This window comes from Vulpes vulpes, chromosome 12 (assembly GCF_048418805.1).
Source record: "Vulpes vulpes isolate BD-2025 chromosome 12, VulVul3, whole genome shotgun sequence".
NCBI lineage: Eukaryota > Metazoa > Chordata > Mammalia > Carnivora > Canidae > Vulpes > Vulpes vulpes.
The window spans coordinates 113,161,924-113,189,099 of NC_132791.1; the positions used below are offsets into that span (position 1 = coordinate 113,161,924).

General features: G+C 40.1%; 1 pseudogene; it reads left to right on the forward strand.

Moving 5' to 3' along the window:
• Nucleotides 1-1,886: 1,886 nt before the first annotated feature.
• Nucleotides 1,887-23,788, forward strand: LOC112920154 (small ribosomal subunit protein uS10-like; annotated as a pseudogene).
• The last annotated feature ends 3,388 nt before the right edge of the window (nt 23,789-27,176 follow it).

Sequence of the window (27,176 nt, forward strand, 5' to 3'; positions counted from 1 at the left end):
GAGCGAGAAGGTGCATCAGCAGATTGAACTTTGCCTATTTCTAAGAGCATTAACTATTGAGTTGTATGCCTGATGTCAGTTCTTCTTACCACATTATCAACTAGCAGCTTCTCTGAGAAGCTCCTCTTCTTCCCTTCCCCTCTGGTTTGTTTATAATGTGATATATTCTGAAAAGCCAAGTAAAGAAGCTGATTAGAATTATATGCCAGTCAGTGAGTGTTGGGAATATCCAACTGAGCCCCTGCATATGACCAGTACATATGAGAAGACATGTGTCTCCATATCCAGAAGAGAGAGAGGTCAGGAAGGCATTCTCATGACATTTAATTCAAAATTCAGACATTGTTTGTCTTTATTTATTACTGGGCTAAGGCTCTATCCAGAAGGCAAAGTATTGCCTTTTATGTAGTTGTGATTTTATTGTTTTATTTGATTTCTAGGCACAATCTAAGTTAGGTTCTTTCTAGCTATAGGAACCTTGAGCTTTAGAAAGGCCTCCTCTTGCAAAGGGTTCAAGCGAGGACTGGATTGAGTATTGGGCAATGTTGGCTCTATTCCTAGCTTAGACAAAACTTCATTTGACATTGAATGCAAAAGATACATGCTTCATTCATTTTACTACTTTGTTGGGCAGTTAAAAAGTTAAATAATTTTGACATTGTTTTATTAGCAAGAACGGCGTCCTATAGGTTTTTCAGGAAAGGTTCTGACCAATGCATGAGAAAGCACAAGCATTGTCAGAATTGGCTACCAGCCTTAGGCTTTGTGATGCCTGGGACAGTATGTGCCCAACACTTAGGACAGAGATGGGTACAGATTAGAGCTCTATAAATAATTGTTGAGTGACTAGTGAATGAACGACGAGTGAATGAACCAGTGTGTGTATGAAAGAATCAACAGTGCACATAACTTGCCACTCGGTTTTCGTGGGATTAGGCACATCCCAGTTCTCAGCTAGTCTGAGAAATTTGTGCTGACCTTACTTGATTGCCTGGGAAGGTTTTCCCTGGCACACTCAGACACAGCTGTCTGTTCAAATATTATCCAACAGCAGCCTAGTTTGTCAAACACCAGAAGCTGGTAGACTTGGTCTTTTTCACATCTTTAAGCAACATGAAATGAATATTACAAAGAGTTGCTCTGAACCACCTGCTGGCAGTCACTATTTCCCTAGGGCCAGCTGAGTCAGAGACATCTACTAGATCCAATTTCATTTCTCTGATTTAATTGGCAATTTTACTGAGTAGCTGGAGGGGGCTTGCCTTCATCTCTGGCAGATCTGGATAAGCTGTATGTAGTAAAGGGTCTAGAAGAGAGCTGCTCTGGGCCACTTTGGCCTCACTGGCAGGCTGCTAGATTCCTACTTCCTCAGGGTCTCATAGAAGAGAAGGAGGGAGTGGACAAGCTAGAGCTGTCATGCCAAAGGCTGGCCCTGCAACTAAGACATCTAGGAGGGGGTGGTCACTTCCCTCTTCTTGCTCTGGGTCCCCAGTAGATAGGGAGCAGAGAGCCCTGATCTTGGGTGTGGTCAAAATCATATCGCTCCAACACAAGTTGGAGAGAACCAGTGGCCAATTGGTCAATTTGTACAAATTTTAATTTTTGTTCTTTGAGGAATGTAGTTTCATGAAAATAACTGAAAAATCAATCACATGAAATGATTTTCACATTCGACTCACAATGAGAGACCTGGCTTCCTAAGACATTTGGTTTAGACTTACTGAAGCCATTCTAATGTTGAGGGAGGAAGAACCCTTCTTCTACCATTTTTCTTTCCTTTCCACCCCAATCTTGCACAGTACAAATTTTGAAGTAGGCCAGACCATACAAGGACCAAAGTAACTGCAAAATCAGATAGACCTCATGGGACAGAGCAATCAATAACAATGGTGATCAGTAATGAAATCACCAGGTCCCAGGGTAGCCAGAATGTAGGCCATCCAGCAGGGGAGAAACTGATCAGCACCATAAGAAGAAACCAGCAGCCCTTCAGGGAGAGTAGTGACCTATCCAGAGGCCTTGAGGTGGTCTTGGAGGAGCTGAGGCTCCAGAATATTTGCCAGGGGGACTCAGTGTGTACTCCTCTCCCCATGTTTGATTTTAACTCTCTGGACTTTGAGTCTGAGAAACTAGTTATATTTAATTACTGATTCATGTGACTGCATTGTCACCTGCATAGAATTGAGCATCTCCTCTTGGATTTTTCCTGATGCTTTTGGGAGAAACAAGGTGGAATGAAAGAAAAAAAAGACATACCATCATTCACTACCCTCAAGGAGTTTCAGTCATGTCACAGAAGCTGTAAGTGTAATATTGACAGAAGTGCCAAATGTGTCAATTCTATGAGAGAAGACTGGATGAAAAACTTCTCTGAAGGCTTGGATGAGATCCTGACTCCTATCAACTATTATTAGAGGGAGATCCTTCCTAAAGCTTTGCCATGGCACCCCTGAGGAGGATAACTTTCAGGAGTATAGACTTAAATATTTGTTAGAGTGTATTTTCACATGTTTTACTCATGACTGAATATAAAAATACACAAATGCCCCCACAAAGGACCCTTTCCATAGAATGTATACAAAATAGGTAGAGGTCTTACACAAATGTTCAGAGAAGAAGATAGGAGTATTACATGCCAAGAGTTGATTGAAGAAGTAAGCATGACCTGTGGTATTAAGAAGTCACACTTGATTAGTTGTAAGCTGATGAATTAATTAAATAAAGTCAAAACAAAAGAAAATCAAGGCATTCAAATGCACACACATAAGAACACACACACACACACACACACACACACACACCACTTGACTCAAAGATACATTAGCTTCTCTTTATTGGAAAACCTTAACTAATCAATCACGTCAATCAGATGGAAAAACAGATGAAAGAGAAACTGGTTTCATGCACCTGACATAAAAGATGGATTGAACACCAAATAGTCATCTAGGCATAGGCATTATGGACAGGTTTTTGGAATATCAAAAATATGGGTCTTCAAACCAAATATGAACATGAAGCCATTGGAATAAGCGTTCCTTATTAGAACCATCATTGCTTCAAGTTGACTGAAGAGTTCCAGCAAAGCCAAAAATGATGCTTTTGAGACAAAAAAGCCAAGCAAAGGTTCTCTATAATCCATCTGTGCCTGAGAACCATGTGGGAGTTTATTAAAATTTCATATTCCTGGGCTCCACCAAGAGAGGCTAGGATTCAGTAAGCCCCAAGCAGATCTTGGGAATTTTTTGACAAGTTCTCAGGTGATTCAGGAGTATATTCTGAGAAACAAAAACCTATAGCCACCATTAAACTAATGGAAAATATTATAGTTGTCATTTTCGTATCCATTTATTTAAACAAAACTGATTAATGAGAACCCCACGTGTGTCTCTGACCTACCACCTGCTGGAGGAAGTTAGTATCTAGATCCTACAAAACAGAGGTTTTGACTAATCGTAATAGGAATCTGATAGTCCAGGTAGTTTGGGAGGATACTATGTTATTGTGTGGGTAGGCTTGAAGACTCTTGTGGTGTCATAGAAAGAGTTATTCTCCATTTGGGGCACATGGAATCCATGGAACAGCTAGTTTTAAATGATCTTTTAAAGTTACACTGAAAATTAGTTGCAAAGCGGGCAAATGAATTTATGCTCCTATGTACTGTTCATTAAGAATTTGTGATAGAGTGTCCTTTATGTTTTCTCTTGACCGTGTTTCCTGGGGGAGGTGGGAATGACTAAGATAGATGTCTATGAAAGAATGAATATTGATGATACATTATGTAAGGCTCAATGAAAGTTGTGAATTCACCAGATGCTTGGAAAGTCAGCAGCTTCTCTATTATGCATTTCCTTGGCCTAAGCTTGGATGTTTTCCAAGAAGCAGTTACAGAAACAAGTAGAAGGACCTGGTGTGAGTGAGTGTGTGTGTGCATGTGTATTTGTGTGTGTGTAAACTCTAACTTGTTAAAATGAGGAATGTGTGAGCAACTTTCAAATCTTCCTTTAACTGAATGATGAGCTTAGATTTTATAGGAAATCAAATTAGAGGCTTAAAAAAAAAACCCAGGATCCTTACTTCTAAACAAGCTGGCCTCTAGGCAATCATTTTTACGGGGAACCAGGTCCTTACTGCTAAGTTTGCTTAGCAACACGTTTTCTTGATGACGGTTCTCAAAGCAGAGGGAAGTGAATGGAGGTTTGATTAACCACAGGCCATAATGGCTATATCAGTTTCTTTTGTAAGTGAAAGATTGTCTTTGCATATTCATAAGGGGGGTGTCTAAGCAGCACTGCTGGAGCTGTCAAGCCCTCTAAGCTGTGTTGGATTAGTAAGTGTATGGGAGGCCTCCCAATGGGTGGCCCTGGGGACATTTTTTCACAATCAAGGAATTCAGATTGTACAGAATTTACTCACTGTAAAAGTTGTTAGGCATAGAAGGAGGTTATAGAATTTATTTTTCCCATAGATCTTTAAGGACAGGACAGAAACTCACTGAATAGGTTAGACTCAATACAATCCTGAAGCCTTTGAAATGAACTATTACTAGAGTAGAAGGGATAAAGGAAAGGAGAAACCCAGAAGCATGAAAGTCAATCCAATTATCTCAGCAGCTGGGGGTGGGGGGCACATATATAAATTGGACATTGTGTGGGATGAAGGATAAATTTTGTGTTTTAGGATAATTTAGATTTCCCTAGTCATATGCTAGTGTAATGAGCTTGGCCAAATGAGTCTAACCTGTTAAAATGTATCTATATACCAGGGTCATCTGAATTAGGAAAATAAATACAAGGCTCACATTATTTATACCAGAGTCAGCCAAATGCTCAAGTTTTACTTCATCTATATAGTTTTTTTTCTTTTAAAGGTATTTGTAATGTATTATTTCATTTTATTCTCCAAACAGGTTCAACTGAATAGTCAAGGTCCTCACTCATTATTTACATCCTGTCTTAGGATTATAGGCAAGGTGAAGGTTAGAATCCAAATACTATTTCCACAAAACCATATTGCTTCCTTCTGAACACTTCTCCTCTTGGCATTGTCTTAATTCTACAGTTTTGTAAAAGTGTTAGTGTGTCAAAGAGTATTCCATTCTAGAGATTTGAATCTGGAGAGGCAATCACAGCTACTTGTCTAAGAGTAGATAAAAAACAGATTTCCTCACCACTGGTTCCACTCTAGCCTACAATTCGCAAAATCTACAGTGAGGAACATGTTCACCGACATTTACAAGAGATAGATGTGAAGGGAGGACTTCTACGCTCGTAGTAGCTTTGAAAAAATTCCTACCCAAGATAAAAACTTAGTTTAGCAAATACACACACTGAACATTGAATGTTTTTCAGAGTTGGTTTTTGCCTTTGAGCTCCTAGAGACCATTTTATGATCCCTAAATTCAGCTTCCAGGAACCTTTAAACAAATGTACGCTGCATTATTCTCATTATTCAATTATGACAGTCTTTCCCCCAGCATTTTAATTAGCACTCATTTACTGAGAATTAAACTGTCATTTTAGTTGAACTCAAAGGAGTACCCCAGGGACATGCATTCCACAAGATAATAAAAGCACCATATAATTCTGATGCTTCAACAATTTAGATTGGAGCCACAACGGGGCTTTTCTGCCAGCCATTTCTGATGGGACTTAATCATTGCTCTTAAGCAGGGGGTAGGGGGCACCATCATTCTATACCTGAAAATTTGAGGCTAAATCATGTTGTATCAAGAAAATGCGATCTTTGATGCCTACTTGATCCTATTCAGCAGAAAAGTCAAAGGAAATGATCAGCATGTTAGACATTTGGCTTCCAACCCTGGTTTTGCCCCAGGACTGCTGTGTTTTCTAGGGAAGGTTTGGCCCTGCTTTCCCCTAGGTGTGATGGGTATGGTCATGACCAGAGGCTGTGATTGTGGCTTTGGTTGCTTTCTAGATCTGCTCTCACCTCTTCACATCATCCCCTTTTCCTTGCTGTTCCTCATAGAAGACATCACATGTCTGGATGTGGAAGGAAACTATGTCAAGAGCTTCTCTAGAAGCACAGAATGCCCTATTGTTAGGTCTGACAAGTGCGACTGCCTTTCATTTCTTGAGATTCAAGGTAGAACCAGAGGTTTTTGTTTTGTTTTGTTTTGTTTTAGCCTATTTGACTCCTAGTTCATCTTGCCGATTTCCATGCTTTCCACTCTGTTCAGCCAAGTAATTTGCCCATTTTGAAAAGCTGAATGACCTTAGTTGATTAGAACAAGTATAAATCATCAGACCAGTTAAAAGGTACAAACTTCCAGTTAGATAAGTAAGTCCTAGGGACATAACATACGGCATGGGAACTGTAGTTAACAATGATGTATTATATATGTGAAAGTTGCTAAGTCAGTATTGAAATTATGTGTGGGAATGGATGTTCACTAAATTTATTGTGGTGATCATTTCACATTACATATATATTGAATCACTGGTTGTAAACCTTAAACTAGCGCGGTGTTATATGTGAACCATATTTAAATAAAATTTAGAGAAAAAGTCACAGGACCACAGATGGTAGAAGAGACATGACCTTAGCAATCCAGTAGTACCCAGCACCCCCATTTTACAGTTGAGAAGACTGAGGGTCACCGAAATTTGGTGACTTTCCCAGGGCTGAATGACTTAATTTGTGAGAAATGAAAACTAGAGCTCAAGTATCCTGATCCTCATATGTTTGTCTTCTCTATATCTATGAGGCAAGCAGTATATTATAGGGGAGGAGACCAGGAACTCTGGACTCCAGACATCTGGGTGTGATTTCCAGCTCTATCACCTCCCACTGAGTAACTTTGAAAATGTCTTAATTTTTGTGAAAATACTATTTCAGTTCTAACATATAGTAAGGGCTCAAAAATATTATTTGTTGTCATTACTATAACTCCCTGTTTTCCATGAGTCCTTTTAGCCACTACAGTGTAGGAAGCAGGCACTTACATCTTGTCTGTCTGCCCCCACCCCTTATCTTCCATCATGCTTTATACAATCTCTTTGTGCTTTATATTTAAACCTCATAACAACCAGGCAAGGTAAGTGGTATCAGTTCATCTTTAAGATGAAAAAAAAGGTACGAAGAAATAATTAGTCCAATGTCCAGAGGGAACAAATCAGGATTCTCTTTAATTACAAAATCCAGACAACTTCCATATATGTAATGTTAATCATTAGCAGAGGATAGGGTAGTGTGCATCTTCCCAAAACATGTTTTGGAAGTGCATTCTCTTGTTTGCTGGTGAGATGGCTTCACCTCTAAACCTCTTCCTCTTTGGCAATAAAAGACCCATTCTTTTTCTTACCTCAGATTCTCTGAAAGTCATGTATGTGGAGAAGGAAGTTTATAAGTCCTTTGAGAAATAAAGACGAATTCCTAATAAAAGTGGGAGTATCTTACTTTTTTGTTTCTTGAGGTTGTATTTGGCCTTAAGAAGACAGAAGTGGGGGCACCTGGGTGGCTCATTCAGTGAAGCTTTCTGCTTTTCATTTTGTCTCAGGTCATAATCTCAGGGTCTTGAGACCAGACCCCACATTGGGCTCCACACTCAGTGAATTTGTTTGAGATACTCTCTCCCTCTCCCTCTGCCCCTCCCACTTATGCTCTCTCTCTGTCTCTCAAATAAATAAATCTTATAAAAATATGGAAGCAAAGAAAAACATCTTCTTTGAAAAATAGATAAGAACAACTTGATTGAGGAAAAGTAAGAAAAATTCAGGGTTTTTTGTTCTCACAAAATTCTCCAGGATTATTTGCTCTGTTCTCAATGATAGCCTGCATGTTGTTAGTCCCCTTAGAGGAGAAAGCTGAAGTCCAGAGCTCTTACAAGGCTTCTTGTTAAATCCTTGTTTCCTTTTAGTTCAAGTGAGTTCTTTCATTCTTGTGTGTGATTTTGAATTTTCTTGGCAAAGCTAAGGGGAAAAAAACCTCCTCCTGAACAGATGAGCATCTCTCCTCTTCATATCGATTTGAGAAAAGGAGCTTCTGCCACAGACTTTCATCAGGATTAAAGAGTTCTGATGTCTGCCCTGCAAATGTGAAATTTCAGGAAGTAGCCAGCATGGAATAATGGTTTATCAGAAGCAACCCTGAAGCAGGCATTGGCCAGTTACTCTCTTGAATATAGTGAAGGATAGCAGTCAACCCATCAGCCAACATTTACTTGTTCTAGAACCATCAGTAGACATAATGGCATCTCTGACCTTAGGAATTTACCTCTTAGTAAAAGGAAAAGCAGCAAACACATAAATAAATCGGGATCAGACAATAAGCTAATAACTGTACTACTTATGAAATAATACATTTTAGTTCACTAAATGCTCTTCTGTGCATAACTTCACTTAATTTTCACAAGGATTAATTGTGGTTTTCTAGGGAGGCAGTAGGCCCTGGGATGGGAAACACATTCTCTCTGGCTCTCTCTCTTTTCCCTTCCATTTGCCCTGGGTTGGTGTCATGCTTTGAATCTCCCTTACTTCCTATCATGGAGGTAAAAATCTCTTCCTCAGTTTGAGCTCTGGGTCATCCTCTTATCTCTCCTGAAGTAAGCTCGTCCAACCCAATGACTTTATATATCATCACCATGTTGATGCTTCTAGATCTGTTTCTTTATCCCTATCCTTTCATGTGAGCTCCAGATTCATATATTTGACTCTACAACTAAGCACAGCTGATACTGTAATTAGATGCCTCACAGAAATCACAATGTTAAAATATCAAAATGGAACTTCTGATTTTCTCCTCCTCTCAAACTAGTTCTTGCTGCACCCAGGCTTCATCCTTCCCAGTCTAACCTCTAGAGGAAAAGAGCCTCACCAGCCACCTATGGGCTCAGACCAGTAACTTAAGAGTGATCCTTAATTTCTGTCCTTTCATCACAGCCAACATCCAGTCTATGAGCATGACTTGACTGTATGTCTACAGAACTTCAAGCTGTTTTTCTCTCCTCATCACTTGCACCATCTTACCCCAAATCCTCATTGTCTCCTGGTCAAGTACCTGCAATGGTTCCCTAATCTATTTCCCTGCTGCTATTCTGCCTTTCCACACCCCTTGACAAGCCATTCCCTAGAGAGTATCTAGAAAGATCTTTAAAAAGCAAAGCAGAACAAAGCAAAACAAAATGAACTCCTGTCCTTCCTGTGCTTTAGTCTTTTAATGACTTCCAATTCTACTTAGAAACTCCTTCCTCTGCCTTAAATACCATGTGTTATATGGCTGCTACACATGTGCTAAACTCCCCAACCTCATTCCGGCCTCCTATCCACCTCGTCACCATTGTTCAGCCTTCCCTGGCTTTCTGACACTTTCTAGAACATGCCAAGCTCTTTCCTAGACCAGGAGGTTTTGCACCTGTTGTTTTCTTTCCGTTTCTGGCTCTTAGCCTGTCTCCTCCTCATTTTCCACACTTCATTTTAAATTTAACCTCTCCTGGCCATCCTCTCCCTTTACTTATTCCTCTATCATCACACCTGATTGATTTTCTTCTTAGAACTTAACTTTTGTCTAAAACTATTTCAGTCTGGAAGTGGGATTGTCCATGTATTTCAGGGCAGTTTTCCAGATTTCCCTGATTTGGGCCTTATGTTAAGTCATCTATTTGCCTTCTTGACTTAATAGCTCACAATGGCATTTCCTAGAATCCTGCCTTTCCTTGATTTCTAACAAGACTAACTGATCTATTCAAGCCACATAGAGGCAAATTTTCTGTTTGCCAATCAAAGCCCTTTGTACTTTCTGAAACTTAGGTGACGGTGGTTAATTAAGGTGGGGGATGGCTTTCAGAAGAAGGGACAAAGAATGTGCCTGTTGACTGTGTAAGATCGATGCATTTTCACTAAGTAAATTCCAAGACTATTTGTCAGTGATTTTCAGTTAGCTACTACTTGTGCCTCTCTTCTTTCTCCTTAGTATAATGGAAAGAAAACTCTGCTTACCCTCATGTAGACACAGTATAAAGCCTAATGAAATCTTTGAACTAGAGAGGCATACTTGTTACCTGGGTAATTCATTCTGGTTTTATTTCTGAATAATTTTAAAGCCATAAGAGGCAGCTTCTCAGGACAAATATTTTGTACTTCTGGTTGCTTTCTTTTCTTGCTCATAATATTGTCATCCTTGTTAGGTGCCCACTTCAGAGTAACCTCTGCTGGAAAGAAAATGAATATGACAAAGGAAGAAAGATATGACACCAAAAGGGGGGTGGTTGGGTCGGAGTGCAGGAGAGGCCAGTATGAACAATCTCTGCTCCTGCCTGTTTTAATTATCTCCCAGTTTAGTTCAACACTAGCTTCCCTGTGGCTGTCATGAGCTGTGACTTCAGCTCATGGTATCTGAGTACACTGAAATTTAACACCGCCGACATTGTAATGATGCTCAGTACCACGCTCTAATTAAAGCCAGCCACTGGCAGCCATATGCGAAGGAGATGATGCAGTGAACTTGATGCCTGAGAGGGAAAGGAGAAGTAGCAAGGAGGTAGCCAGAGAGAGCAAGAACTCTGCAGTCTATACAAGGAGCACAATGTACAAGTATTGACCATTATCTGCTTCTCCAGAGTGAGGAGAGGTGATGTGGTTCAGTTGGGAAATACCCCCAAATAAACACACAAGAGAAGCTTCATTCCATAGGGAAGAAAACCAAGGCCTGGAATAGGAGTGTAATGACAAACTCAAGCTTCACCCAGATCATTTCTCACACAACTACTTAAAGTGTGAGGCTTAGCAATGATCAATGAATTGATAATTAATCTGCAATATTGGCAACTAAGCTCCAGTGATTTTTCTTAAGAGACAGGCTACTGCTGGCTAGGCCATAAAACTGCATCAACATTATTGATAAAGAGAGACAAAGTCAGGGTCAGTGTCATCTCCATTGACTTTCCCACCTCTTCCTACCCACAAGCAATCTCAATAGATGGCACCATCTCACTCGCTTCTTTAAACTGAATCCTAGGGATCATCCTTGACCTTCTAATTCGTCCGGGGCTCACATTCAACCCGTCTGAGGTTCTACCCATCTGCCTTCATGATAGTCTCCATTCGTCTATTATCCACCTCTAACCACCACCATAGACCAAGCCAATGCTCTCTCCCAGACTACTAAATATGACCCTGAGCAGCCTCCTACATCCATTTGTGCCTTTCTACCACCTTTCGCTCTGACAGCAGCAGAGTATTATTTTTATCTTTATGTATTTAATCTTATGTTTTAGGGAGGGGGGAAGGGCAGAGAGAGAGAGAGAGAGAGAGAAAGAGAGAGAATCTTAAGCAGGCTCTATATCCAGCGTGGATCCTAACTCTGAGCTGATCTTACGACATTGGGATCATGATTTGAGCCAAAATCAAGAGTCAGATGCTTAACCGACTGAGCCACCTAAGTGCCTCAACAGAGCATTGTTTACTAGCATAAAATCAACTCCTTTTCATACCCCTGCTTGAAACTCTACAATGATTTTCCATTACATTCAGAAAAAATCCAAACAGCTCACCCTGGCCTATATGTCCTTTATATAATTTGATGGCAGCTAATTTCTCCTACTTCACCTTTATCTTTCTCCACGTTGCTCACTGCACTGAGCCACATTGGCCTTCTCCTGTTCCCTGAAGATGCTGAAGCCATTCCTCCTGCAGCCTTTTGTATCAGCTGTTTACTCTGGAACGTTCCTCCCCAAACACTCTCCAGGTTGACTTCTCATCACTCAGAACTCAGGCTCAAATGTCTCCTCAGAGAGATTGCATACACAGTCATCATCATATTTTTCTGCTTTATTTTCTTTGTGGCACTTACCACTCTCTGAAATTATTTTATTATTTCCCATTATCTTTGACTCTGCTGTCTAGAATGTAAGGCACATTTGAGCTAAGACACTGTGTCGTTACTCTTTTTATTCTCAATGCCCAGAACAATGCTGGGTGCAAGAAGGGGCTTCCTCAAGAAACAGTTGTTGAATGAATAAATGAATGAAAAAATGGAAGGTCAATCATCATTAAATCATCATCGTAGCACCTGTCACTTTCTATGTGCTTATTATATGCCAGATGCATTATCCCAATTAATTTCCACCACAACTACATGATAAAAACATTAATATTGTCAATTTATAGACAAGAACTAAGGTTTAAAAAGTTATAAAACTTCCCCCAAGGTCGCAGGTAGAGAAGAATGAAAGCAGTCCATCTGGCTCTGAATCCTCTGCTTTTCTGCTCTCACACGGTGGTTACATCGTATGGCTGGTACTGCTTTATTGTTGGGGCATGGACTTAAATCCATTCATTTGTTTGTTCTTTTATTTTGTCAGCTGTTTATTTGGGACCCTTTGTTTGCTAGGCGCTAGATGTGTGAATTTCACAGTGAACAAGATAGAATTCTTGCTTTCTTTTTTCTTACACTCCAATAATTATTTGGTTAATGCTCACAAGAGTCATTGTGATGATGTTAGTCAGCTGGGGCCTCCATAACAAAATGCTGCATACTGTGGGGCTTAACCAATAGAAATTGATTCCCTCACAGTTCTGGAAGCTGGAAGTCCAAGATCAAGATGCTGGTAGGGTTGGATTCCTTCATCCTTGCTCGTTGGTTTGCAGAGAGCCACCCCCTTGCCGTGTCCTTACATGGCCTTTTCTCTGCACATATGCATCCCTGGTGTCTTCTCCTCTTTCTATAAGGACACAAGTCATAGTGAATTAGGGCCCCACTTCTCTGAATTCATTTACCTGTACCTATTTGTTCATTTAGGAGAGTGGGTGAAGCACACATGTGCATGCTTATTAGTGGGGAGAGGCAGAGGGAAATATTGAGAGAATCCTAAGCAGGCCCCATGCCCAGTGTGGAGCCTGACTGGAGGCTCCATCTCAAGACCTTGAAATCACCACCTGAGCTGAAGTCAAGAGTTGGACACTTACCAACTGAGCTACCTCTACCTTTCTGAAGGCCTTATCTCTGAATTCAGTCAAATAGGGGATTAGGAATTTTGGGAGGGCACAATCTACTGATCATCTGAAAATAGGAACTCTTTAAAGATATGAATAAAACTTGAATTTTCAACTGGATTAATATTAGTATTGTATAAGCCCTAGAGTGAACTCATTTATATTAGTATATGATACCTGTGTTATTTCAAAGTCCAAGACTATATTTTGCAATGAAGTGCAAAATTAGTTATTTCTGACAGAAAGACCTGAGGAAATCGTATCGCAAATAAGGGCACTCAGATGTATAATATTCACAGTAGCATGGGATAGTCACAGAGGAACAGATTTATCTTGAACATAGCCAAGGCTATTTCTTTCATTCATGTCTTTGTTAGTGAATGAGAAACTTTTTAATACATAATGGATTTTCATACCACATCTCCTAGCAGAAGTGTTTAAAGAAGATTCTGGAATGATAGTGACTGAAGGTACAAAGCAGGTTCTTTTTTTTTTTTTAAGATTTTATTTATCTATTCATGAAAGACACAGAGAGAAGGAAAGAGGCAGAGACATAGGCAGAGGGAGAAGCAGGCTCCCCATGGGGAGCCCAATGTGGGACCCCATCTCAGGACCCCGGGATCATGACCTGAGCCAAAGGCAGATCCTCAACCACTGAGCCACCCAGGCATCCCTACAAAGCAGGTTCTAACTGGATTTGAATAGTCTCTCTCACAGATTTTGCAGAACAGAGTGATCTAATGTTTGGCTGAGATTCAACTATGTTCATGATCTTTGCCTGGAATACCAGCATTGATCATTAACTGAAGGAGAGGTACAGTCATCCAAATATTTAAAAATAGTACCTATACAAGAACATCTTTATTTTTGGGTTTGGAAAAAATTATTTTGAGGCTTTTTGCTCATATTAAAAAAATTAAAATTTTTATTTTCCTTAGCACCTAATTTAAAAGCTATAAGGTTTAGGGCAGAGCATGAACATTACTTAACAGAGGATAATGTTCAAGAAATGTCAGATTTTTTGGAAAGCCTAGTTCAACAACACAATAACAACAATAAAAATATTGCATTGTTATCAGGTAAACAGTTTGGGTGGTGGGGAATAAAGTGGGCATAAAACAGACTAAATTCTGGTCCAAACATTGCCTCTGACTCGCTAGGAGTCTTAAGAACAAGCCGACCACCCACCACATGCCAAAAATTTCTGGGGAAGTCTGGGTTTCCTCACATGTAAAATGAGGCAATAGGGCTGATTCCAAGTTTGCTCTATAATGTCCTGTTTTATGGTGTTGCGTGATGATTACCAGTTGGATATCAGGTAGGGTTGCCAGATTTAGAAATAAAAATACAGGTGTCCTGTATTGTGTGTCAACCCTGATATGAGAACATGTACTGACAGGCCCCTGGAGAATACAAAGTCATCACGAATAATCTGTAGTGTGCATAATCTGCTGGCATTTAATAGAGGCTTGACTGTTTATGTTAAGTTCTGGAACTTGTAGCATTTTAGATGGGTTTTGGATTGGTTGAGAATGGCCCTCTCCCTACAGCCCCAGGCACAGAACTCAGAGCAAGCTAGGTGACTAAGTGCAACAGAAGCCGCTAAATTCTCCTGAAACTAATATTACAGTGTATGTTAATGAAATGGAATTTATTTTATTTTCGAAATGGAATTTAAATAAAAACTTGAAATGTTAAAAAAAAATTGTACTCTCCCTTCCCTGGCCCTGTAGTGGTTTCCCAATGAGGCAGAAACCCACCAGTAACACTCAAACTTCTGCCAGGGTCAAGAAGGTAGCCAGGTTCTTGCTATGCCTCTGTCCTTTTATACCAAGCTAGACATTGGCATTCTGGTAACAATGTACTGTCATAGAAAAAAAAATCATACATCAGGTTCTCTGGGATCTTGAACCAAATTCCATAGCCAGATTGGCCATGCTCTCATGGGATGGGGAAGAAAGGTATCCCTGGGTCAGGGAAAACCATCTCCTTGAAGAACTTCGGAAGAATGTTTGTGTGGCAAGAAATCTGTATAGAAACCAGCAAGCTATTTGTTCCCTGTACCAGAATAGTGCTGCCCTTCTGGCATTTTGAGAACTGACTTATGGTTCAGGTCAGACACAGTACGTAAATTCACCAGCCAAGTTGTCCAGCCCCTAGCAAAGAGAACGTGAGTCAAGCATAGTAAGACGAGGCATATGGGTTCTGGGTTTTGGGGTCGTAAATACAGGTTAGCAGCTTCAAACCAATTGCTTCTATCCCTTGACACATTTCCATTTTAAGGTTAAGTAGGTTTAATTACACAGCTCCTTTTCCCATCTTTGCTTCTTTTTGACATTACATAAGATATTTTAGGAACAGAGAAAGGTTAATGGGCCTATGATGGGGCCTAGAATTAACTTCCTTAATTAAGCCTCTAGAAGACATCTTTTCATTTCTTTTAATGACCTGTCTTGGTTAAAAAAGACCCAAAACTCCTGCAGTTTTGTGCAGGACCTGCTTGTATAAGACCTGCACAATCCATCACATGATTGGAGCTTTGTCTTAGATGATGTCTCTAGTTTAAAGCAACTGCTGTCATCGACACGGGGGTGGGGGAGCGGTGGGGAGTGAAGTTGATGGGCAAATGAGATTAATCGGTTCAATGTTGTGACTTTGGAAAATTCACCTTTGCAGATTTTGACACGGTTCAGGCAGCAGTTTATTTTTAGAGAGTAAATAGATGACTCTATCCCTCCTCAAATTATGCTCATCAAATATTTGTAAATCAAATCACAATTTAAATGTACCAGTGAGTGGACTATAATCCAAAACCTTGCCATGAATCTTTTCTAAAACTCGTATCATACTCTTAATTTATCTCTTGTTATTTAAGAAGTTTTAATATGTGTTTCTCTTCCATGAGGGCTACTGTACATTATTTTCTTCCCTCTTTTTTCAAATGAAATCTCTTTGAGGAACAGTCATCATTGAGATTTTTCTGAACCCATTTTAGCATGACCAGATTATTTTATATTTAAGGATACTCCCTGTAGTCCTAATTTTTTCTGGCTTAATTTATCGGTATCTCATTTACATTTCTTGGTATTATTAGAGGAGAAAATATACATGCTATTAGTGTTCTTGCTTTTCCAAGATGATAATTTTAGCAATATTTCCTAATCAATAATATGTATCCAAGTATCTTTTTCAAATTTTAACTATTTTAACTCAATTTTAGCTATATATGCTTCATATTTATATGTATATTTGTTCATATGCATTACATTAATTTATATGTATATGTATTTATATCTGGCTGGCAGGTTCTGATAGAGAGATCTAGACCAAGACAATGAAATGTAACCTGTGTTTCTCAAAGTTCTCCAGAGGAACCACCCCATGTTTATGTGTGTGTCTGGAAATGCAGTCTGCTTTAGAGCTCCAAGCTTGGGTACCAGATGGCTTGTGTTCCTTCTTTCCCAAGTCTTCTCTTTTACCTGATCACAGAACTTCCTAAAAGGGGGATTGTTGCTAAATAGCTTCTTGTGACATTGACCTCACCACTGGGCATGAAACAGAGAGCTGTTATTATCTGAACTATGCAAATGTGAGAGTCAATGAATGTGCACTCCATTGGGAAGTCTGGTGAGGGACAACATCCTGAATCTGTTCCAGGTGCTTCCATGGTTCTCTTTCCCAGGTGATGGAGCAGCAATGGTTTGTTTCTTATGGTGTGTAGATCCTTCAGTCTGCTAATGGACATCCTGTGTCTCATTACAAAAAAAGTAAATGGAGCCTGGATGGCTGTCTAGGAGAATATCTGCAAAGTGCTGCATTCTTAATAATGACACCTCGTCTTTCCTTTTCCTCTAAGTCAGACATTATGTGGTGTGGATGCCTGTCATCATTTGGTGTTTTATTCGTATTACATACCCTGAGTTTAATTCTTTCTATGAGCATTAATTAAGTATCCATATTAAGTAGAGTGGAAAATAAATGACCTGATGTCTGTCTTTTGCTGTCCTCTTCAGGACAGGGCTGGAATGAGCAAATTAATCTGTAATAGGATGGCCAGACTGGCAGGTGGCAGGAAACATGTGGCATGGCTACAAAGGGTGTGCAGATCCAGCTGCAAAGTTCAGAGCATGATATCTGAAGGGTAAGGCAACTCAAAGTAGTTAATGTCATGGAATTCTGCAGTAATTAGAACATGATCAAGAAAAACCAACAAGCAAACAATATATGGAAACTTTTCTGTGTTTCCCTCATCTATAATGGAGACAATTCAGTACTCAGTAAATTGGTTTGTTGTGAACATTAAATTTGTTTAATATACATAAAGTACCCTGAATGGTGTTTGGCACATAGTAAAGTTGAATTAATGTGTGAAATAGCATTATTGTTGTTTTCACCAGCAGAAACCAGAGTATAAGGTGGATTCTGGGCCTTAGGAGCAGGGAATAGGAAGGCAAGGTGGAAGACAGGATGCAAATGTAGTTTAACATCTGACGAAGAATGCTGAGTTGGAGTTCCTGAAATCTCCCCTGCTTGGATCCCAAGGTGATCTTGGAGACTAATTGAGCTGGGCTTGAAGCAGAGGATCCCAAGAACCCCAATGTGGGGAAATAGGGTAGCACAGGTTAAGACCCAGTTTCTAGAACTGTTTAATTGACCTAACCTCTTGACTTCCTTTCCTCCTGACCACACCATCAGGCCCCCAGGGAAAGAGTTCTCTGACCATCTGGGAGAGTGGATAGTGTCCATGTTAACTATCATAGACTGACAGTCCCCAGAAGGCAAGGTTTGGTTGTGCCTTAGGCTATAATTCTTCTGATTATTAGATGGCACAGGTGATTAGGTATTTAATAAATGATATGAGGTAGATCATTTCCTTTTAGGGTAGTGACAGAGCTAACTAACATAGGTAATTTTCACTATTAATATCAATTCTATTCCTTAGTATCCATCATTGTTGAATCTCAAAGATTAATCCATTGCAAATATTTCCACTAGATTTGTGGTTGCTGGGTATTTTTCACAGTTCCCAGGGATAATGTGGTACCTACTTCACACAGTGACCCTAATTATTTCATTCGTCAAACATTCACTGAATGCCTATTATATGTTGGCAATGGTACTTGATACTCAAGATACAAAAGAAGAATGTGACATGGTTCCTGACCCCAAGGTGTCATAAACTGGTGCAAGGATAGAGACAAGTTAGCAAGCATAGTTCAGTGAAAGTGCTGCTAATTGAGCAACCATGAGATGTTATTGGGATCCAGGGATGATTAACTCTACTCAGTGATTGAGAGTCATGGTCAAGAAGAGCTGATAGTGGGATAAAAAGAACTCCAGATCTTTCTCCACCTTTTTTAAGATTTATTTGTTTATTTGAGAACAAGAGAGAGCATGGGGGTGGGGGATAGTGGGAGAGGGAAAGAGTCTTTTAGGCAGACTCCCCACTGAGTGTGGAACCCAACTTGCAGCTCCATTTCATGATCCTGAGATCGTGACCTGAGCAGAAACCAAGAATCTGATGCTTAACTGACTACACCACCAGCCTCCCCTTCCTTGACTTTTAATGGGGTTACATCCCAGTAAATCTACTGTAAGTTTAAAATGTATTTAATATACCTAACTCACCAAGCATTGTAGCTTAGCCTAGACTACCTTAAACATGCTCAGAACACTTATATTAGCCTACAGTTGGGCAAAACCACTTAATGTGAAGCCCATTTTATAATGAAGTGTTGAAAAACTCATGTAACTTATTGAATATTGTATTGAAAGTGAAAAACATCATGGTTATATGGGTACGAAACACTTGTCGGTGTATTTGTTGTTGACCCTGGTGATCCTGAGGCTGACTGGGAGCTGTGGCTGGCTGCTTCTACCCAGTAGTACCAGAGGGGATCATACCACATAGTGCTCACCAGGCAAAAGATTCAAATTCAAGATTCCATGTATGGTTTTTTACTGAATGTAGATCCCTTTCAGACTGTCATAAAGTCAAACCATTATAAGCAGAACCGTGATAAACTTGGGACTGTCTATACAAGGTCTTAAAAAAAGAAAGAGTTTATTTGGCAGCAAAAGAAAAGGTATTCACAGCAAAGAGGCAGCCTGGGAAAAAGGAGAGGGATGAAAAAAGTTGGTGGAAAAGTAGGAAAGTGGGAGAAATAGTGGTGGGTGGGTAAAGAAAAGCGCTATTACCATAAACCTTACACTAAAAACTTGAAAGTATTGAATTATTGAAAATCATTAGAGGACTTTAAAAGGGAAGACAATATGATCAGATTTGCCTTCAAGAATGTTCTTTCTGATGACAGTTTAAAGGATGCAATGGATGATAGCAAAATACTCCACTGGGAGACCAGGTGTGTAGTTGAGAGACTATTTTAATGTCGATGTTGCATATAATAAGGACCTGAGATGAAGCAGGGGCATAGAAAGGAGGATTGAAAAAAATCATTTAGGAATGTCCATGTGGTTGCAAATGGTAAGATTTTATTTATTTTAATGGTTGAGTAGTATTCCATTGTGTATATATACCACATTTTCCTATCTATTTATCTCTTAATGGATACTTAGGTTGCTTCAATATCTTGACTGTTGTAAATAGTGCTGCCATAATCATAAGGGTACATATATCTGAAATTAATATAACACTGTATGTTAATTATACTTGAGATAAATAAATTTAAAATATCATTTAAGAGGTAAAATCAAATGGACTTGGTAGCCAGCTGGATGTCTAGAAGTGAAGGAGAAGTACTTAATGCCAAATATATTTACTGCTGGTTATCACAGTCCACAATGCATAATTCTCCTTCAGGTCCTTACTGGTGAGCCAAAGCAAATTCTGCCTTAGTAGCCATGAGAGAGGAAAAAAGGGATTGATAAAACGGCTGGAGCCAAAAGGGAAGTTTTGGATTTCACTGGGGTCCTTTCTTTCTCCATTTAAATACACAGAAAACCCAAGGAGGTTCACTAACTGAAATTGTATAGATGGAGCTAGTGGTGAACCCAAAGAGTCCTGGTCTTCATCTCTTGACCAGTCCTTCTCAAATTTAAAGTGCCCACCAATAACCTGGAGATCCTACTAAACTACAGCTTCTGATTCAGTGGTTCTGGAGCAAGGTTTGGGATCCCACCTGTTTAACAAAGCCCCCTAGTAAGGCAGATGTAGTGGACCCCAATTTGAGTAGTATATCTTTAGATTTTTTCACAAAGAGAGATGAACAACTTGTTGATGCAACTAAATGACCACAACCCTGACTGCAGCAATTGGGAAAATGGTACCATCTCAGATTATGCTCCAAGACCTTTCAGATCTTGTCTGGGTAGGGCCTTTTAGGAATGGCACCTGTCTCAGGAAGAGAGCTGGTCATGTCCTATTTAGTCATATGTAGTCTGAGCCTATCAGGTTGTTGTGGTGTTCCACCAAGAGCCACAAAGAGTTTCCTCTTCATGCTGCCCCCAGCATGTCTCCCTGAGTAATAAAGCCCTAACTCAAACCTGAAAGTAATTCCATCCCCCTGGCCTAGACACAGTCTCACCTAGCCAAAGTGGAATAGCATTGAGTTTTGTTTAACTTGCTGTGGGATTGAGGCGTATTTGGGGTTGAAAGAGTTATAAAAGGCTCTTTGTAGCAATTGCAATATTTATGTACCTCTCACCAGAGACAAACAAGACTGGAAATTAGGGAGCTGGCTCCTTCTCACCTTGGGAGTCAGCCCTTATCCATGTTTGACCTCTACTTACTGACCATGTGGTGCTCAGGTTATGGTTTGTTTATATACGCCAGCTCTTTAATTATGAGAGCATAAGTCCTAGGGACCAGGACCAGATGCTGGGGTTGGCATTGCCTGGTGGGAGACTGGCACTGACAAATGGCCTTGGGTGGCTCAGACCCAACCTGGCCTGCTCTGGTTGCCTGAAATAGAGAGTAAATTTTTGCTGTAGGAAGACTGCAGTGGGCTCTGAAATTAAGAGGAATCTGGTGTGAGGAAAGGTGCTATCTTGGGAATCAGGAAACTCAGCAATAACTGGCTATGTGATGTTGAACAAGGCATTTTTGTCTTTCTTGGCCTTGGTTTCTCTCTCTGAGAAATGAGGAGGTAGGCTAGGTCAGTAATGTTTTAAGAGTTCTCTACAGAGCCCCACAGTCTTCATGGAGGTGCCAGGAGGATCAGGCTGGATCTACCAAAAAATTACCAACTCTGGCTCACGTGAGTTGGTAGCTCTCCAACAGACACATGGCCTTAGTTTTTGGTATCATGGTAACCTTTTACCATTCCACAGAAGTGTTCCCATTGATGAGGCCATTGACTTAGATTTTTGACTTTCTGTAAGAGTTCATTTAATCCTAAGCACTAAGAAAATTCTAGAAGATAAGAAGCCTCCAAAAAATTAGCTTTAATGTTGCCCTCAGGAATTCCATGATCATGGATCACACATGGAAAATACTTAGGATAAAAAAACATTAAAAAAAAAAAAGCACAGTAACTATATGAGTGCTACAGAATCTATTGTATTTCTAGGGTATTCCTCATCCTAAGAAGATTGACTTCTGAAAAACCAGCTCCAGGATTAATTTTAGTAAACCAAACCAGAACAAATATCCTTTTTAAAAAAATACATTTTTACAGGGTCCTGGACCATAAGCTGGAGCTACATAGCTGGAGCAACAACTAGACTTGTCTTTATCTCAAAATATTTCTTCTAAGTAGCCTATAATCTTAGCCATTCATTTAAAAGAGGTTGGCCTATCTTCATTATCTTGATTGTGTGCTTATATATGTGTTAAAATTCTTTCTGAGGTCTGTACTAGAGGGACTGTTACCATACTAGTATTTCACCAACTCTGACTTTCCTAAGAGTGTGTTCCTTCAGCAGGTTGTATGGGTTTACAAGTACTGAAGTGCCTAGGAGCAAAGTTCAATCAAAGTGGCTATTTATATATAACTTGTACTTACAATGGAGCATTTCACAAAGGATTTCCCTTTGTAACATGACAACAGTACCTTGAAAACAGCAGGCATACTTGTTGAATGACTGAATGACCATTCATTCATTTATTCATTCCATGGAGTTGACCCCATCACAGAGCTTTGTATGAATTACAGATTTTTTGCTTTGGAGAATTGAAATGAAGCTATGTTTCTTCTAATAACTATACTTTCATCTTGATTCACTCAGCCAGCTGGGGCTTCATATTTACCTGGCTTTGAAGATCAGTCTTTTTGAGGGCAGAGGCTATACATCATCATTCTACTGTTCTGTTTCCTTAATAGGACTGTCCTCTTTGGCTCTTCCCCTTGGCCACAGAAGGATCATTTAACACAGAGACTACTGACAAAAGGGGCCATTTTTTTTTGTTTGTGTGTGAATAGGGGTAAGTCATGACTAGTTAATAGAAACTTCATTCTCAAAAATACAGTGAAATCTAGGGGATTTTCATCCTACCGAATATGGTTTTTGATCAGATAATAATAGAATATACGAGTTCATAAGCACAAATTTGAATTTGTTTAGATTTTTTTATATTACAAGGAAATACCTGATTGAAATTTGACATCAGAAGGCTGATAAATTGGACTCAGCTTCCCATGGGATTGAGAGCATCTTCAGAAAATAGTATTACATTCCTACCTTCCAGGAAATGGGGAATTGGCTTTTTAAAGCATTGTATATGAGAAAGGTGATTAATAAACTATCAAAGATGTGAGATTATCGACTTTAGAAAATGTGTTCTGGAACTTAAAGGGTCCATGGATCCAATTCACTTAGCTAAGAAAACTATGGGTAAGATAGCGTGAGACACATGAAGAGGTAGTGAGAAAAAAGCAGGGGATTGTGTTTTCTGTCTCCTTAATTGACCTTGAGCCTCTGTGGATCTTAGCATGCCCATTCACAAACTAAGCACAGAGGATCTGCCTCTCACTTTTCAGTGATCTTGGAGGTTTGTGGAGATAGTAACAACTGGAGCATTATAATGTTAAAAGTGTTGGGGCACCTGGGTAGCTCGGTTGGTTAACCATCTGGCTCTTGATTTCAGCTCAGGTCATGATCTCAGGGTTGTGTGATGGAGCCCCTGTGTGGGGCTCCATGTTCATCTGGGAGTCTGCTTGGAATTCTCTCTCTCCCTCTCAAATAAATAAATAAATCTTTTAAAAAATAATGCTGAAAGTGTCACAGAGGAAGTACACTTCTTTGAGGAAGATGTGGTTTTCAGCTATAGCAGAGCTCTGGATGCCCCACTCTTGCTCCTGACTCGCCATTGTTCCCTCTGGCCAAGGAACAAGCTTTTTTTTTTTTTTTTTTTTTTTTAGGGTTTTATTTATTTATTCATGAAAGACACAGAGAGAGGCAGAGACATAGGTAGAGGGAGAAGCAGGATCCTCATGGGGAGCCGGATGTGGGACTGAATCCAGGACCATGGCCTGAGGCAAAGGCAGATGCTCAAGCCCTGAGGCACCCGGATGCCTCCAGGAACAAGCTTTTAAAGACACCAAGAGGACACCCGTGAAACCAGAGATGACAATTCACCGAATTCAAATGACTGTAACCAGCCACAATGAAAAATCTTTGGAGAAGATGTATGGTGATCTGCTCAGAGGCACAAAGGTAAAAGAATCTTAAAGTGAACAGACCAGTTCCAATGCCTACCAAGACTCTGAGAATCACTGCAAGAAAAACTCCTTGTGGTCAACGTTCTCAGACTTGGGATCCCTTTCGGATAAGGATCCATAAGTGACTCATTAATCTGCACTGCCCTTCTGAGATTATTAAGTAGATGACCCATCAGTATGGAGCCAGGACTTGAGTTTGAAGTCATCATTGCAGACACTTAGATCAACTTTTTGAATATGCTTATTATCAGTTGTTAAGGAAAAAAAAAAAAAAAAGTCACAGAGATAGGAGAGTGACTCATCATGAAAGAGCCAAGGCAAAAATGACAGGTGTTGAAGTCACACAAACCACTGTTCAAGTCTGAAATTTTGCCACTTATTAGGATACTTTGAGAAAAGCATTTGACTTTTCTGAGCCATATTTCTGTGGTTCCACCTTTAGAATGAAGACAATAAACTTGGGATAAAAAGGTAATTTATATAAATGAAATAACAGAACTCAGAGCACATATTCAGTTCACGGCTCTCATCGCCATCATCTCAGATAAGAAATAGGAAGTTCATTCCAATTTCTTCATTTATCAACAGGTATTTTGAGTGTCCACTATGTACATTGGAAATTAGATATGATTTGATGTTTTGGCTTATGATGTCAGCAGAGACAAAATGAGATCATTTTAATGCATACAAAGGGACTACGTTGCCCTTAAATAAAATGTTTCAGTTCATACCTGGCCAGTAAGATTTCAGCTGCACACAAAGTGCTTTTGTTTGTCTTCAGATTTGTATAATCCACAGTTCATATTCTCATCCACTCTTTCTTGTGATTACCAACGTATTTGCAAGATGGTTACATGTTAAAGTAAAGCTGGAGCCTAAGCTAATAAACAATGGGCTCCTTGAGGGCAAAACCTATGTTGTAGCTAACTGTGCCTTTCAGGACCTAGGAATAGTGAATAGACTCCAAGTTTTGTTCTGGAGGAGATGAAAGCCATTTGAAAACTTTGAGCAGAGGAGTATTGTGAACTGACTATATTCGAAGAGACATATTCTACTTTATGTGGGGGACAGCTGCTTAAGGGGGCAAGGGTGAAAGCAGGGAGGCCCTTGAATGGTCATTGTAATAATAAAAAAAGTGACATTATAGTGATCTGGTCTCAAGTAGTTGTGGTGGGAAATGGTGAGAAATGATTGGATTCTGGATCTGATTTGAAGGTAGCATGACCGAATTTGCTGGTAGATTGTAGCATGAGAAAAAGAGAAGAGTCAAGCCTGAGTCCAAGGATTTGGGATTGAGCAATGAGAAGAAAGATATTGCCACTTACTGAGAAGAAGACTGAGAGACTGAGAGCCAGTGGGAAAACTCTTGAAGGGAAATCAAGGGTACAATTTTATGTGACTTAAATCTGAGACTTCTATTAGATACCCAAAAGAAAATGCAGAGTTAACAACTGGATTATTTGAATCTAGATTTCAGCAGGAATGTATGAAGCAGGAGATAGGAATTTGACAATCATTGGCATATAGAAGGTATTCGGCATCAAGGGACTGGAAGAGATTGCCAGAGAGTGAAAGTAGGGAGAAAAGAAGATGAGGTCCCAAGTGTGAGTCCTAGACCACTGCAATGTCAGAGGTCAAGAAGATGAGAAGGAACCAGCAAAGGAGAATAGGCTGATAGGATGGAGGAGAACTGGGAGATTGCTGTCTTGGAGACAAAGATAAAAAAAGTAAAGATGTGTCAAGGAGACGGAGGAAGTGGTCAACTGTGTCAAACATGGCTAATAAGCCAAATAAGATGAGGATTGAGAATTGACCTTTGGATTTGGCAAAGTGAAGGTTTATTGATGATCCTGACAAAAACTGTGGTTCAAGAAACATTGGAATGGTGACCCGATCAGAATGTGTTCAAAAGAGGAGAAGAAAGAAACAGGGAGACTGAGAACAGACCTCTCTTACATTTTTTCTGTCAAGGGGAGGAAAGTCATGTTGGGTGAGAGGGAATGCATTAAAAGCATAAGGTGCAAGCAGGGGCCCTACATATGGCCCAAGGACTACTGAATCAGACTGGATGCTGCCTATAGGTCTGGAGCATGGTCTTGGAGGGCCCTGCTGATCCAGACTTTAACCCTTTGGCTGCTGGATTATGAAATGTCCAGGAGGTCTTAGGGGAGGGGTTGGGTTGAAAGAAAAATAGGAGAGGAGATACTGGGGAAGTTCAGGGTAGTGAGTGCTTCCCAGCAGGTCCAGAAATATCTCAGTACTTTTAACACTCAGTGTGGTAGTACCGGTGTGTTTTAGCTGAACACCAGCCTGGATCCACAAAGAGGATTCTTTCTTTATTATCTTGGTTTTTTAAGAAGAGGATATTGCTGACATATTTTCATGATGATGAAATGACTAGAAGAGAGGGGAGACTGGAAAATTCAATGATGTAAGAGGACGACATGAGGAATATAGGAAATCCTTGAGTTGGTGAGTGGGGATGGGGTTAGCACATAAATAAAAGGGTTGGTTTTGATGGAAACACAAATTTTTTGTTCCTTATAGCAGGAAGGAGCACAGAGAAGGGCACAGACATGAGTTAGCTGCTAAATGGTGGTAGAAGCCATGTGAAATTTCTCTTCTGGTTACTCCTATTTTCTCTGTGAAAGAGAGGACATTTATTAACACCCCAACTTTTTATCTTCCTCAAGATCACTATGCATCCACATTTTATCTGAGATTTATGTAGAATTCTGGGAAAATGCTGGTCACTACACCAACTTTTGCTTCAGTGTCTCCAGCTGTGGGATTTCAATCCCATCTCATTCCAAGAATGATGATTGGAGCCCCATTTCCTTTCAAGAGAGTTTGTAGAGTGTGATGACCCCTGGCCCTCTCATGCCCTGCTTTGCTATGGAGTGACCCGGAGAGGAAATGTTTCTTGCCTGGCACAGTGATGTATCCTGGGCCACTACAGAACCTGACTCAGAGTAGGTGTTCAATAAATATTTGTTGAATGACTAGAGGAAAGGAGGGAAAACAGGAAGGGGGGAGGGAGGAAATTCAATTTGCATCTAGAAGGGACCTCACTAATCTAGCCTAGTTGCATTATGTTTCTGCTCAGGAGATTTACATCTTGTTTATAACTAATTCCTCTGTTGCATGTTTGGCATTCTAAGATTTTTGCCAAGACTCAGGAATACATCCAAAATGGCTGAAGGATGACAGTGTTTGATTGCTTGCCTCTCTCTCTACCTCCGAAGTTAATATGATGCTATCTGAGTGCAAAGGCACAGACAGGGAGGAATTTAATGCAAATTTAGCCAGGAGTCTAGTGCCACTTCACAAAATATTGATTAGGTGTCTGATTTGCTCTCCCCTGACAATGGGCCATAGGAATAAGCCAATGAGGTGGGCTCAACCCCAGCTCGTCATGGTCATTCGATAAAGCCAGGCAACCAATGAGGAGCAGCTACCTTTTGATTGGGCGAGAGGCCAGTGAGGGGGGAAACCATCTTAGCAACAGCAGAAAATATTGCACACGCCCTTGCACACACGCACAAACACAGACATCATGCTTTACCACACTGCTGCAGTGAACAGTCGCCGATTGTGTCTCTTAAGGCTT